At 41.9% G+C, this 15,204-nt stretch overlaps 2 protein-coding genes across 5 annotated transcripts in view; one reads left to right on the forward strand and one right to left on the reverse strand.

Moving 5' to 3' along the window:
• LOC136885770 (uncharacterized) overlaps positions 1–14,873 on the reverse strand; it is a 40,955-nt gene extending 26,082 nt beyond the window's left edge. The window contains exon 1 of the mRNA XM_067158507.2: positions 14,781–14,873. The gene's annotated coding sequence lies outside the window, so the exon portion shown is untranslated. The remainder of the gene's footprint in view (positions 1–14,780) is intronic.
• The window catches only part of LOC136885771 (gastrula zinc finger protein XlCGF57.1-like), a 712,640-nt gene that overhangs the window by 304,584 nt on the left and 392,852 nt on the right, over positions 1–15,204 (forward strand). For all 4 annotated transcript variants that reach the window (XR_011018961.1, XR_011018963.1, XR_011018962.1 and 1 more), the window contains one exon: positions 2,859–2,908. The gene's annotated coding sequence lies outside the window, so the exon portion shown is untranslated. The remainder of the gene's footprint in view (positions 1–2,858; positions 2,909–15,204) is intronic.

The following is a 15,204-nucleotide window of genomic DNA, read 5'->3' on the forward strand; positions in this document are numbered from 1 at the left end:
TTAAAAAACGAATTAGCGCATAAATTAAAATCCTTGTTCAGGACGAAGTTACAGCGAGAAATCACTTTGTTCTTGTTTCCATAAAATTTCTGCTCGAAGTACGAAAAGGTGCACAGGAATGTCACAAATTCCAAGATTTGTATACACAATTTAAAAAATATAATCACCACACTACACAATAAAAAATAAACTCACTAGCGCATAACTATCAGATTTCCATATGAAGCCAACAAGCACCTCATTGTGAACACATTGCCAACATTTACGACAGCAAAACCATATAAATAAAACTGGAAATGCGGCAATTTGCGATATACAGCTGCCTGTCAGTGGGTAGTAGGCCAGCGCTCCAGCGGCATTACGGTGAAACTTTCCAATTACAGATTTATGCCGGGCTTCACAAGCGATTGTCAAGGCCGGTATAAGGAGCGCAGCGAGCGATCCAGTCGGCCGTGCAACAACAGTACGAGTACTTAAAGTGTACGCCAGATGGCGCACAGCGATGATAAGCGATTCTTAGTTTGTGTTTCAAAGGTTGCCAATACGAATCTCGAAGATAACCGAAGTCGACAGCTTCAGCACTAGAGGGTAAATCTATCACTAAAAAGTGCGCAGATAATAGTTGACGACTATATAAGGAATTTTAAATTGCAGCTATTTTATATAAGTTTGATATCACACCATTGGTTGTTGTATATTCACTCATATAAATTAATATTAGATATCAAATGAGTTAACTAACATTTGATTTCATCGAAAGAGCGGCCACGGGGGTCGGGGCACGACGTTGTCAGTTTGCATTCGGCAGAGAGTGGGTTCGAATCCCACTGTCGGTAGCCCTGAAGATGGTTTTCCGTGGTTTCCCCATTTTTTACCCCAAGAAAATGCTGGGACTGAACCTTAATTAAGTCCATGGCCACGTCATGCCCGCTCCTGGCCGTTTCCTATCCCATCGTCGCAGTAAGACTTATGTTGTGTGTTGGTGTGATGTGAAGCAAATAAAAAAAACAGCATTTCATTTCTCCTTAGCAAACAATTTCATATTGACGTATAAGAATAACACCCACGGTAACCCCTGCCTGTCGTAAGAGGCGACTAAAAGGGGCCCAAGGGGCTCTGAACTTTGGACCGTGGGTTGACAACCACGGGGCCCTTAGCTGAGTCCTGACATCGCTTCCACTTACTTGTGCCAGGCTCCTCACTTTCATCTATCCTATCCAACCTCTCTTGGTCAACTCTTGTTCTTTTCCGACCCCGACAATATTAGGTTTGCGAGGGCTAGGGAGTCTTTCATTTTCACGCCCTTCGTGGCCCTTGTCTTCTTTTGGCCGATATCTTCATTTTTCGAAGTGTCGGACCCCTTCCATATTTTTCCTCTGATTAGTGTTATATAGAGGATGGTTGCCTAGTTGTACTTCCTCTTAAAACAATAATCACCACCAACCTCAGCAAGATTATAAGTATTCGAGAACTTCTCGTTGTTCCGTCTGAGAGAAGCATTCGAATACATCTTACGTACATACTCGTATGAGATGCATTACTCTCCTTACCCCCATCATGAGTACAGAGGTTCTGAGTTACGTCCAGGGATGGCGCTACTATCCTGGCTGTTCTCGGATACTGTATAGACACCAATGTTATCATCGTTACTGAATGCCTCGAGCGGAAGTATTCGAATACTTTTATCAGGATTCCAGATATCTCGAGAACTTTTAAGAATCGAATTCTTTGACATTTTGGTCTCGAATACTCCCATCACTAGTTGAAAACTGCTTCTTGAATAATGAATAAGACACTTTAAACTTTGCGAGTATCACATTTTTGAGAAAAATTTTGTGTGCAGACAAGTCAATAATTTCTTATTCAAGAATAATTATGATTAGTTCAAAATACTGACAATGACTTTCTTATTTATATCAGAAGTATGTAGCCTAGACTAGTTTTTTGCTTTATACTAGCCTAATGCATGATAAAATGTGCTTTCTGAACTGGTTTATTTTATTCTGTGCGTTAAAGGAAATTACTTCAGCATTTCATAGATAAACCGGAAAAAGTTCTAGGGTTAATATGTTTCCCCGTCAGGAAGTTGAAACCTTTAAGAAACGAGATTTCCACTTTGGGAAGTGCATATGATCCTGAGGTTCACTCAGCCTACACCAAGATTGAGTAATTCCTGGGGGCGTAAAGCTGACCACTCTATCACACCGAGAGATGACTTTGATTTTTGTCTGTTAATATAAATCATATTCCAATTGGTCACCAGACAATGTTACAGATACACATACAAATAAATAACATGAAAACTGTACACACTTTCATGATCGATACGTCCACCAATTTAAGAGCTTCAATTTGTCCGGCTCCATGGCTAAATGGTTAGCGTGTTGGCCTTTGGTTACAGGGGCCCCGGGTTCCATTCCCGACAGGGTCGGGAATTTTAACCATAATTGGTTAATTTCGCTGGCACGGGGGCTGGGTGTATGTGTCGTCTTCATCATCATTTCATACCCATCACGACGCGCAGGTCGCCTACGGGTGTCAAATCAAAAGACCTGCACCTGGAGAGCCAACGTCCTCGGACACATTCCGGCACTAAAATCCGTACGCCATTTCATTTTTTTTTTTTCAATATTTAGTTAGGCTAATCACAGAGAATAGTCGTCCTGTGGCTTCAGTCACTTAACAACGGACACACTGGAGTTCCAAAGAATAATGGGCGACGATTCACTCAGAATAACTTAACTCGTTAAGCTAATGGGTCATTTAACATAAACATCTAGATAAATATACAATACACGCCTTCATGTCGGATATTGACAATCCACAGTGCCACTAACTGCTGGTTCTCTCTGTTGCAGCAAAGAGACCACGAGGACGTGAGCTTCCGCTACATCAGGCTTGGCAACAGGTAAGAAATGTGATGGGACATTTTTCTTTACTTTGTAGAAAATAGCCTTCATTGTGGAACAATTGTTCTGTTTTTGGCCATGTCCGGCTTGCTCATTTTGGTTGCAAACTGCTGTTAATGTCGCCTTTAAGTATGCGGTGTGTTTCTTAAGAATGTCAACTTCCCTTGTTGTGGAAATCCCCATAATTAATTCCAACATTTACGCCCTTTTTTGTTCTGATAAGGGAAAATAACTCTTACCCCTTTCCTTTTTGCGACCCGGGCTAGTATTTCGTCCTTCTCATTCACAGGACAAGCCTCCTCACAGTCCATCAATATCGACAGTATTTCTGCACGGTGTTCACTGCCGGTTTCAATTTGGCATTCACTGTGTATGTGCTCACACGTATTCCTTTCAATGCTGGAATCAATGCATGCACAGGAATCGTGCTACATTCACTGTAGATCACTATCCTATACAAAATACATCTCTGCCACTTTAGAGGAGGATGGTACTGTATTTTACAACCACAATCAGACCCTTGGCTGTATGCAAGCTTGATTTGTGTCTACGACGAATGTCCTTCATTTGGTTTGTCAGCTTCCCTTTTGTAAGCACAATAAGCCTGCCAAAGAGCTTGTCTTTAACAAAAATATTGCTTTATGTAAGTGTTTCACAGGCTCTCCTTGGAGAGAGATGTATTTAACCGTATGATGCATTCGCTCCATGTGGATGTTCGCGTTCAGACCTGCATGCAGCTTGTGACAGCACGTCCAGCATTTTGCATTACTCAGGTACCGCAGTTGTCCAGGAAGAGTAGTACCGAACTGGTCCGACGGTCAAAACATTTCAAAGATACAGTATTTTTCTTCCATGACGAAAGGTCGCTGTTGAACTGGTCCGACGGGTAGTTGGCAGTTAGAGGCAGGAATTCACGACTAGGTTACTAACCTATACCCACTGAACTGTAGGTAATACTGGAACGCTGACTGTATGGGAGCGAAGTGCGACTTCTGGGGCGACATGTGACAAGACACAGGTATCTTAGCGAATTTTAAACATTTAGGCGGAATTTCTCCTGCAAATTTCACCTGATTTACGGTGATGTATATATATTTCAGAGGACTAATAGCAATTTGAAACTGAAAATGGCTAGGAATATTGGATAAAATGTAAATATATTCTAGGCCTGATTATTCTCAAACGGTTTTTTTTTAAGAGATCATAAGACAGTAAATGCATATATCTACACTAAAAAGGTACCAAACCACTGGCGCAACAGCCTCGAAGGGCCAGGGCGTACCAAGCGACCACTGTTCAGTCCTAAGGCCTGCAGATTAGGAGGTGTCGTGGGGTCAGCGCGACGAATCCTCTCAGCCGTTATTCTTGGCTTTCGAGACCAATACCTACACTAGAAAGGCAATAAAATAGTCGCCACACAAACGAAACACATACACACAAAATTATTGTCTACCGTTAGTGATTTAGACGGGAAATATCTGCGAATGACGGTCAATTGAAAATACACTGAAATCAGTTTTTGAACCATATTTATTATCAGGACAAAGGCAGCATACGTATGCGTGTATACATTCATATACAATACACAACTTCACATTGGAATATACACTTAAAAAACAAAATATATACACTTTACAAAATTTTTTTTTTTTCTATTTGCTTTACGTCGCACCGACACAGATAGGTCTTATGGCGACGATAGGATGGGAAAGGCGTACGACTGGGAAGGAAGCGGCCGTGGCCTTAATTAAGGTACAGCCCCAGCATTTGCCTGGTGTGAAGATGGTAAACCACAGAAAGCCATCTTCAGGGCTGCCGACAGTGGGGTTCGAACCAACTATCTCCCGATTACTGGATACTGGCCGCACTTAAGCGACTGCAGCTATCGAGCTCGGTACAAAATAATCAATCACCATTGATCTGCATTTAGGGCTTCCTATCAGTTGTTTCTTTAATCTCTTCTGAAATTATTTCAAAGAAGTTGAAAATGTATCGAACATCCCCCAATTTGTTAGGGTCCAATGTATCCTTCACACAGCTATAACCCACTTTTAAAATATTTCCGGACGTTTCCACGGAAATCTGCAATTGAACTTATAAATTCTATACTGGTAACAATATCATTCTGACTATAACCTATAAAACGTAACGTACGACATTTAATATGCCAAAATATCATGTGAGATATATCCATAAACATAGAATACTTAATGACAAGAGCCAAACCGGAAGAAAATAGTAACTATCGTTTTAAAATACCATATTTATTTCTTTGCAGTGAGATAGTTCTTAGACTGCTTACCTGTGGAAACGAAGCTTTTGTGAGTTCCTATCTGCTTCCTTCTGCTGTCTTTTAGTTTTAACCGTACGCTACACAATAAATACGCATCTTGATTGTGTCACAAATTTGACGTACGGTCAGATATTTCCAAAAGAGTCTATCAAACACAACACATCAGCTAACTTCCACGCTCTGTATCTTGTCAACTTTGCCGTACACGAGGGGGCGTGACCAGCCAAGGAACAGGAAGCAGTTTTCTGCGAGAGCTACCACTATACAGTCAGCATTCCAGTATTACCTATAGTTCAATGCCTATACCTCAACAACTGCCTAATTTCACTAGACTCAGCGTCAGTTCTTAGCCAGTCTCAGAGCAGTGCAGTGCGAGTAGAAGTGTCCAATGCTTCCCACGTTAAGTGAGAGAGGTCTTAAGTTAGTGGTTTTTTGAGAGGTTTGGATATTCAAAATGTGACAAGACACAATCGGGTCAAAAGTGGCTAACCTAACCTAGAGGGCAGTACATAGATATGTTATTTGATAAGGCCGAAATGCCGCTACATATCTTTACTATATTGTCCTGTGTCATTTCATTGGGACAGTTGGTGTAATATATTAGAAGATGGTAAGATGAGAAGATGATTATAGCGTCGGACCAGTTCGACTGCACCCCCTGTCCTAACCACTGGACCAGTTCGACCACACTAAATGGTTGATCTCAAAATTCCTATAACCATCGGACCAATTCGACAACACCCGACCAGCAAGTGTCAGGATCAGATTTCAACTTCTCTAATACGACAGGAAACATCATATCAAACGCTGGTGGCCTCTCTCTCCTCCAATAGAGTCCTAACAAGCTTTTAAGCATTTGCCTGTTTTACTTGGCCTTGAATTTTGGTGTTTATATTTTTCCAACATGCCCCATCTCAATAGAGTGTCATTGCTGGAGTACCCGTTGTTGAAATCCGAGTATTAAAGTAGGATTCTGCTAAGTCGGTTACAAAACCTTAGGATAAATTGTTTCAACTTCCGATTTTACGTACTGGAATTATTATTATTATTATTATTATTATTATTATTATTATTATTATTATTATTATTATTATTATTGTACCGGGAGGTACACCTCAACGCCGCGCATTCAAAACTAGCCTAAATGAGCTCCTCTATTGGTCAAACAGTGAAACTGATAACACGACAAGTTGGAACTTTAATCAGAAGACGTCTCCAATGAAATATTAAGTAATTTGGTTATTGTGCAGTTTCCTAAACTGACTGAATTTCTCCTTGTTTTGTTTTGATATAAATTAAGAAGTTTGGACATTTTTCTACAGATGACACCACTAACAACTATGTTCATGCACTCTAGTGCAAAGTGAAAGACTTATAATTTAAAGAAGTTTTGTATTTCCAGGTTTTTGTAACTGACCTATGTTTATTTATTTTTGGGTTAGCAATACTTCCTTTTTCCTTCCGCCAGATTTGAATCTGGCCGATGAAAAATTTCTGTAATTAATTTTCAACCTATCACAGGCTTCTTGTTCGATGTTGAGTGTTACTTTTGAACCAATAAAATTAAGAGGGTGTGTCCTGATTAGTCTTGAATGATCTCGAACCTTCCCTGAGGGTATATAAACCGCGGCTTTTCACGTTTCTTGGCGAATTGATCGTCGTCTTTCAGAGTGTGTGTGTTTAAGCAGGAGGCGGGTGGCCTCTTTCGTCGGCAGCTAGAACATCTATAAGGTAATGGCCACATAAATTATATCTTTCTTGCTGTCTCCGCAACTTTACCTTAGGGGAAGGTCCGAATCTTAACTATGTAACCTACTTTTCTAAAATGTAAATTTTCTTTCGGCAAAGGTAAAGATTTCATAAGTTTTAACCGTAAATCGGGGGTAAAGAGTGAGCTACCCTCTCGAGCTCCCCCTCATCTTGGTTTGAGGTGGCTGCGTTTTCCCAACCTCTCGTTTCTGTAATGTATTAAAGTTATTTCCATCCGAGCCACCTCAGTAGTGTGGGAATAGCCCCAGTTTCATCGGCCGAGAGCCCTGTAGGATTTTATGTCATTATTTGGAGTGCAGTGTTCGCCTCCATTCAGGTTGTGTTCAGGCAGTTTATTTAACCTGTTCTTTTTCCATGGGTTGGGTACTAAATACCCCTGTAAAAATAAGTTCAATTTGTAAATGTTGGTTTGAGAGACTAGAGATTGTGAATTTTGATGTAATATTGGCTTGAGTGGGCAGTAAGAAACTGAGAGCCTGTTTGCTCTTTTTCAAAGTTTTTATTGACAAGTGCCTCTGGAAGGCTAGAAATTGTATTTTGGGAGCAAGACCTCTTTGAATTAGGAGATTTCTGCCCTTAACTAAATTAGTGATCAATTTGGTAAATTTGAGCTGGGAGCTCAGGAATTGTAAAACGAGGGGCTTGAAGCCCAGAAACTGTAAAAGTCTTGTTTCAATATTGCTATTTTGTTGTTATGTTCACTCAGTGAAAAGTATTGTTAAGTTTGTTTTTGTAAAAGAAATATAACCTTTTAAAGTTTTAATTCAATTTTTATATTGTAGATAGACCCATTCACCCCGGCACCTTTTTTTAACCTCTTTCTTTTCCACGGGTATCCCCGGAACAATTATTATTATTATTATTATTATTATTATTATTATTATTATTATTAACAAACACATCGCAGTTGGGAAATACACTGACTGACAGAGCAAATGCAACACCAAGAAGGAGTGGTCAGAACTTTATGCCAATTGCAGGGTAGACTGACGTCACTGAGGTATGCTCATGATGTGAAATGCGCCGCTGTGCTGCGCACGTAGCGACCGATAAATGGGACACGGCGTTGGCGAATGGCCCACTTCGTACCGTGATTTCTCAGCCGACAGTCATTGTGGAACGTGTTGTCGTGTGCCACAGGACACGTGTATAGCTAAGAATGCCAGGCCGCCGTCAACGGGGCATTTCCAGCAGACAGACGACTTTACGAGGGGTATGGTGATCGGGCTGAGAAGGGCAGGTTGGTCGCTTCGTCAAATCGCAGCCGATACCCATAGGGATGTGTCCACGGTGCAGCGCCTGTGGTGAAGATGGTTGGCGCAGGGACATGTGGCACGTGCGAGGGGTCCAGGCGCAGCCCGAGTGACGTCAGCACGCGAGGATCGGCGCATCCGCCGCCAAGCGGTGGCAGCCCCGCACGCCACGTCAACCGCCATTCTTCAGCATGTGCAAGACACCCTGGCTGTTCCAATATCGACCAGAACAATTTCCCGTCGATTGGTTGAAGGAGGCCTGCACTCCCGGCGTCCGCTCAGAAGACTACCATTGACTCCACAGCATAGACGTGCACGCCTGGCATGGTGCCGGGCTAGAGCGACTTGGATGAGGGAATGGCGGAACGTCGCGTTCTCCGATGAGTCACGCTTCTGTTCTGTCAGTGATAGTCACCGCAGACGAGTGTGGCGTCGGCGTGGAGAAAGGTCAAATCCGGCAGTAACTGTGGAGCGCCCTACCGCTAGACAACGCGGCATCATGGTTTGGGGTGCTATTGCGTATGATTCCACGTCACCTCTAGTGCGTATTCAAGGCACGTTAAATGCCTACCGCTACGTGCAGCATGTGCTGCGGCCGGTGGCTCTCCCGTACCTTCAGGGGCTGCCCAATGCTCTGTTTCAGCAGGATAATGCCCGCCCACACACTGCTCGCATCTCCCAACAGGCTCTACGAGGTGTACAGATGCTTCCGTGGCCAGCGTACTCTCCGGATCTCTCACCAATCGAACACGTGTGGGATCTCATTGGACGCCGTTTGCAAACTCTGCCCCAGCCTCGTACGGACGACCAACTGTGGCAAATGGTTGGCAGAGAATGGAGAACCATCTCTCAGGACACCATCCGCACTCTTATTGACTCTGTACCTCGACGTGTTTCTGCGTGCATCGCCGCTCGCGGTGGTCCTACATCCTACTGAGTCGATGCCGTGCGCATTGTGTAACCTGCATATCGGTTTGAAATAAACATCAATTATTCATCCGTGCCGTCTCTGTTTTTTCCCCAACTTTCATCCCTTTCGAACCACTCCTCCTTGGTGTTGCATTGTCACTGTCAGTCAGTGCATTCCGGTGGGACTGGTCACTTACAGTAGTGTAATAATGAATTAAAGTTACAAAATAATTACCCAATAACAACAACAACAACAAGTACAGTGTAACCTCGGATTGCGAGTAATTTGGTCTACGAGTGTTTTGCAAGACGAGCAAACATTTGAAATAAATTGTAACTTGATAAGCGAGTGTGGTTCCGCAATACGAGCGTCACGTCTGCCTACGTTTTCCCCTCCTCTGTGCCTTTGTTGAATGGATGAACGAGGGACTTTGGTCCAATAGTGAAGAAATGCCTTTCAGAAAATAATCTGCCCCTCAAAGTCTTGCTGTTTATGGACAATGCTCCTGCTCATCCTCTAGGCCTTGAGGCCTTGAGGTCTTGAGGACGACTTACTGGAGGAATTCAAGTTCGTTAAGGTTAAGTTCGTTTCTCCCAACACTACTCCACTACTCCAGCCTATGGATCAGCAAGTCATTTCGAACTTCAAGAAGCTATAAACCAAAGCACTATTTCAGCGATGCTTCGAAGTGACCGAAGGAACAAACCTTACCCTCCGAGAGTTTGGGAGAAATCATTTCCCCATCGTGAACTGTCTGAAGATCATCGATAAAGAATGGGATGGAGTCACCAAGAAAAATCTCACTTCCGCTTGTGGAAAGCTGTGACCTGACTGTGTTCTTGGACGTGATCTTGAAGGGATTGTTGGTGACAATGAGCCGCCGATTGTCGATGAAATTGTGTCGTTAGGGAAGACTATGGGCCTGGAGGTGAATGACGTGGACTTTCAAGAGCTGGTGGAAGAACATAGCCAGGAACTGATGGACCTGCATCGCGAACAACGGGAGGAGGTTATGGAGGAGATCTCGTCCAGGGAAGCGAAGGAGGAAATACAATGGAATCTCTCACTTCAACTGAGATTCGTGAGAAGCGCAAAATGTGGGAAACGGTGCAAAATTTTGTAGAAAAACACCATGGATGTAGCAGTACGAGCAATGAATAAGTTCAATGACAATGCAATGTCACATTCAAGTGAAATCCTCAAAAAAAAAAAAAAAAAAAAAAAAAAAAAAAAAGGCAAAAGCAACAGTCATTGGACAGGTTCCTCATTAAAGGTGCACGAAAAGAAAACAATTTCAGGGAGCCAACAGATAGCAGTGGTTCCGTTAGTGAAATTCGTGCTACAAAGTAACTCTTCTCATGTCATCACTCGTCTCCCTCACACCAAAAATGATTCTATTGTAAGGCAAAGTGCACTTTAATTTGTTTTATGTTATATTTTGTTTTAGAAATGGTATGCGAATAAATATTTTTGTGTTGTGGACGAATAATCCGCATTTAAATTGTTTCTTATCGGAAAACTTGCTTTGATATACGAGCGCTTTAGATTACAAGCATCTTGCCGGAACGAATTATGCTCGCAATCCAAGTTTCCACTGTAATTTGGTGCAGGTCTTCTGCGAGGAGCGTGCCGCGCTGTTGCGACAGACGGCAAGGGCAAGCGTTGTTTACAGCTGATACGCGCAATTCCTCTGTTTACAAAGTTTAAAAAAATATTTCAAGCCGCCATTTCTGTGCAGAGTGACATTAAGCTAGACATATTATTATTATTATTATTATTATTATTATTATTATTATTATTATTATTATTATTATTATTATTATTATTATTATTATTATTATTTCGCGAAGTGTCTGCCGGGCCCATTGCAATGCAGGCCCTTCTCTGCCCCCACTGTATTGTTATAAACAGCTCAAGTGCGTGCGTCTATGATTCCATCGTTATGTCCCATTCAACGGCTTAGTGCTGTGCCTATATTTAGGAACTTATAAACTGCACATTGTGTTCAGTTTCACTTGCCATGACAAGTTCTTATGACGCCGGCTCCCTACGAAGGTTGATCATAATAACTCGCGAAACAGCGGCTCCGAAGATTCCAGTCGAAGATCGTCCAACCCAGCGGCGCAGGAGCCGGAACAAGTACACTAACTGTCATAGGGATGATTGTCAATCCTTACGAGCTTATGGTTACTGTAGCCCCAACATGGTCCGCGAGTCATCTCATTCAAACTTCCAGTGTTAGGCAACAAAACCATTGCGATCATGCTTCATGAAAGGGGTGCAGCTAGGGTTAACACATTTCCGGAAAATGCCGGACATGCCCTATCAAGGTAACTGGAATATAAGGTAGGCTACTCCGGCGGTTGAAGCTTCCATTGGCTGGAGCGCTCTGACGTCACGCGGTATGAACGATAGCGAGTAAGGTATACAATCGCAGTTGAGTTCTCGTGCCTGTGAAACATCTTCTCAATCTTTCATCAAATAATAGTCTGGTTTAGTCCGATTCGATAAGTAACGGCACTTCCAATAGATTTAAAAACGTGAAAATGCGTTAAATTTCGTCACATGCTGAGCAGGTAGAACATCAACTATCAAATACATGACATATAATACGATAAGAAATAAAGTATTGCCATGCAACTCAAAATAATTTATTTCCTGATGAAGTAAATATTTAGATCAAATGGCATAGGAAAATATGCAGCATATCGACATCTTTATGGTATTATATTAAATTATTAAAATGTACGTGTCAGGAGACTTAATTACTTGATGAACCAGCCCAAAGCTTAGCCTTCTTATTGGCATATTTTCTCAGTGCTAGCTCCTTACTCTTTGCATTAAAATGCCATATCCTAATAAATGTCCTGGTCCTTACGTAGAGACAAATTATTTTGTCATGGAATACTGGAAATTTTGACTTAATAATAGAAATAAGAGTTTTCACGTTTTTGCATCTGGATACAGTCTTGCCGTGAAACACACTCAATGAAATTTCGAACTGGGCTATATTTTTTTACCACTCATGACTGGGATGTGTGAGGCCCCCTTTCGAAATAACCAAGATCCTGTAACAGGTCTCTTCTCGCACGACATTTTTGTCTCTTTCTTCGTATTTACTGTATATCGGATCACGGATACTATATTATTTCACGAGCTTCGAAATATATTCAGAAATATAAGTTATTAGCACATAATAATGTTAATGTTATTGGATTTTAGGTCCCACTAACTATGTATTTGAGCACCTTCACCACCGGGATCTACCATTTGAGTTGCTACTCAGCCCGGCTATTAGCACATAACAATAATTATAGAAAATATGATTTTCATTCAGTCATTTATATCTGACACCTTTTTACCGTACGAGCTGTAAAAATGGAGATAGGCCCCTATTCAAGAGTTTATAACAAAGTGTTTCAATAACCAAGCATTGCTGACGAGGCAGTATTGTTATGCCATCACAGTAGCAAACTAACTGGCTATGATGGTTGTTGTTGTTATTGTCTTTATAATATGCGAAATAATAATAATGATATTTGTGTTACGTCTCACTAACATCATTTACGGTTTTCTGAGACTCGAGGTATCGTAATTTTGTCCCACGGGAGTTCTTTTACGTGCCGACAATTTATAGCACCACACACGTTTCCATAATATGTTGACTGCATTTTAATCAGTACAGTGGTTCTACTTCAGATACTGACAACACGAACACTGTTCACGTAGTGAACCACTATAAAATTATTATGTGTCTGTGATCCGATATACAGTAAATACGTAGAAAGAGACAAAAATGTCGGTCGGTCGGTCACTTGCTTTCTTGGCTTACGCTGCGTGAACCATCAACGATAGACCCCAAGTGTAAGCGTACGAAATGTAGAGCATAGAATCCTCTACAAAAAAGTCCGGGATGGCACATACCTATTTCCAACCGACTGCCCTCTAGAAGCGATTTTATGCTACAGTCCGCGGAAAAAAAATGTAACTCCTTAAAATTAAATACATATTTCGATATTATCCTCGAGTTCCTCATTAAAATAAATTGTTTGACATCCTCCAGTATTTTATAAGGATTACAATAACCTTGTCAGGACATTATTTGCATGAATGGTTCAGAAGTTATGACCATTTTAGACTGTAGTGGTAATACGTGTCAGGAGCGCTGTCTCATATCACATGAGGTCACGCAAGGCGGACAGGAAGAGGAACAAGTGAGCGCGATGCGGGAAGAGACCCCTCTGGATGCCCTATATCTTAACCTTCTGTCCGGCATCCAGGAGGAGTTTCTCAAAATTCCCAAAATAGAAATGCAACACATTCAGTGTATAAAAAATGTATTTTCCAGTAACTTGACCGCTTAGGGGTGAAATACGTACGGTACACCTTTTCAGGTCACCTGCTGTGTACTGTAATTTAAACCAAATTCAGGCCTTCAATGATGTCTAACAATAAGTGGGCGATATATTTTAATGCCATTAAGTATGACATCTACCATTCTGAACTGCTGAATATTCTTGCACGGAGTGCAATGAAGAGTAGGATTTGTCATTGATCTTTCAACAGACAAAGAAACTGTGTGTGAATGGTATACTCTTAAATATACCCACCGGTGTTACCAAACGATTGGCGGGTGTAAAATTATCAGGATCTCGTAATATATAAGGTTCAAGAAGAGTTAATAGTAGTAAAATAGCTACGGTACCATAATAATGAAAATATCTGGTATCTTAAAACAGCTTTGAATTTAATGGATATTTTTTAAACAGGTTTTGCAACACATCAGCTGACCTACCGGTACGTCTCTTAAATCTGAAAGTTTTAAAGTAAAAGTGGGACTGATTTTGTTCTTGGTATATAAAGTGAGAATAACATGCATTAATAATATTGCCTATTTGTGTAAATGTCTGAGTTTAGAGTACAATTTCCAGACGGCCTCAATTTTTCTAACAGTCTATGTCGTACATTTTAAGTCGTACCCCTACATTCGAGGAAGGGTTTGTTTAGGAAATAACGGTACAACAGGAAGCCAGCACACGTTCGACAAGCCTTTACGGAACTATGGAATTTGGAACATGAATATTTTTAAGAAAATATTTACCAGTATTGGAAAACACGGAACTGATAAAGCGCCATACGAGAGTCAAACGAGACAGCTCGTCAAAAGGCGGCATGCATCTAAATTTATAGGAGAGAGACTTATCCTAATCAATTTCAAGGTTCTGCTCGAAACTGGCACGTTTATCTCTGTGGAAATTTTCTTGCTGGAACAGAGCAGGGCATAATCTCAGAAATTACCAGAATAACCTTTTTTTTTTTTTGCTAGGGGCTTTACGTCGCACCGACACAGATAGGTTTTATGGCGACGATGGGATAGGAAAGACCTAGGAGTTGGAAGGAATCGGCCGTGGCCTTAATTAAGGTACAGCCCCAGCATTTGCCTGGTGTGAAAATGGGAAACCACGGAAAAACATCTTCAAGGCTGCCGATAGTGGGATTCGAACCTACTATCTCCCGGATGCAAGCTCACAGCCGCGCGCCTCTACGCGCACGGCCAACTCGCCCGGTACCAGAATAACTGGCTCTCTCATCCGACTATCTGGAGTTCCTATAACATTACAAATAAAATGCAAATTGTCACTCACCGGAGTATGCCCTGGCCAATAGTGAAGCGGCACTCAACACTTTCCAGTACAGACCACACAACACCAATGTCCAGACTCGGACTGCATAGAGCTGGGAGCTGCTTAGTAATCCGGTTGTAGCAAGTGAAGCGCTCCACCGGTATTCTCCGGTACTACTGCGGAGGTATACGGAGGGTGGCGGAGGAAACGGAGCGAACCCGCTCTGCTCATTCATTCAAAGCACTCCTTCCTGTCAGTTGCTGCGTGTGACGGGTGAACTTTCTGGCACCACCTTCACTATGTAGCTAATGCCACGAAAACCATCAGTTGTTTTGAATTTTTTCGATGCAGAAGGCGATCAGAAAAAATCTGCCACCGAGTGCAAATTATGTGCACGTAGTTTTTCAACGGGAGGCGCACATCTAATTTATTTAGGGTGATCAAC

Source organism: Anabrus simplex, chromosome 14, assembly GCF_040414725.1.
Source record: "Anabrus simplex isolate iqAnaSimp1 chromosome 14, ASM4041472v1, whole genome shotgun sequence".
NCBI classification, from domain to species: Eukaryota; Metazoa; Arthropoda; class Insecta; order Orthoptera; family Tettigoniidae; genus Anabrus; species Anabrus simplex.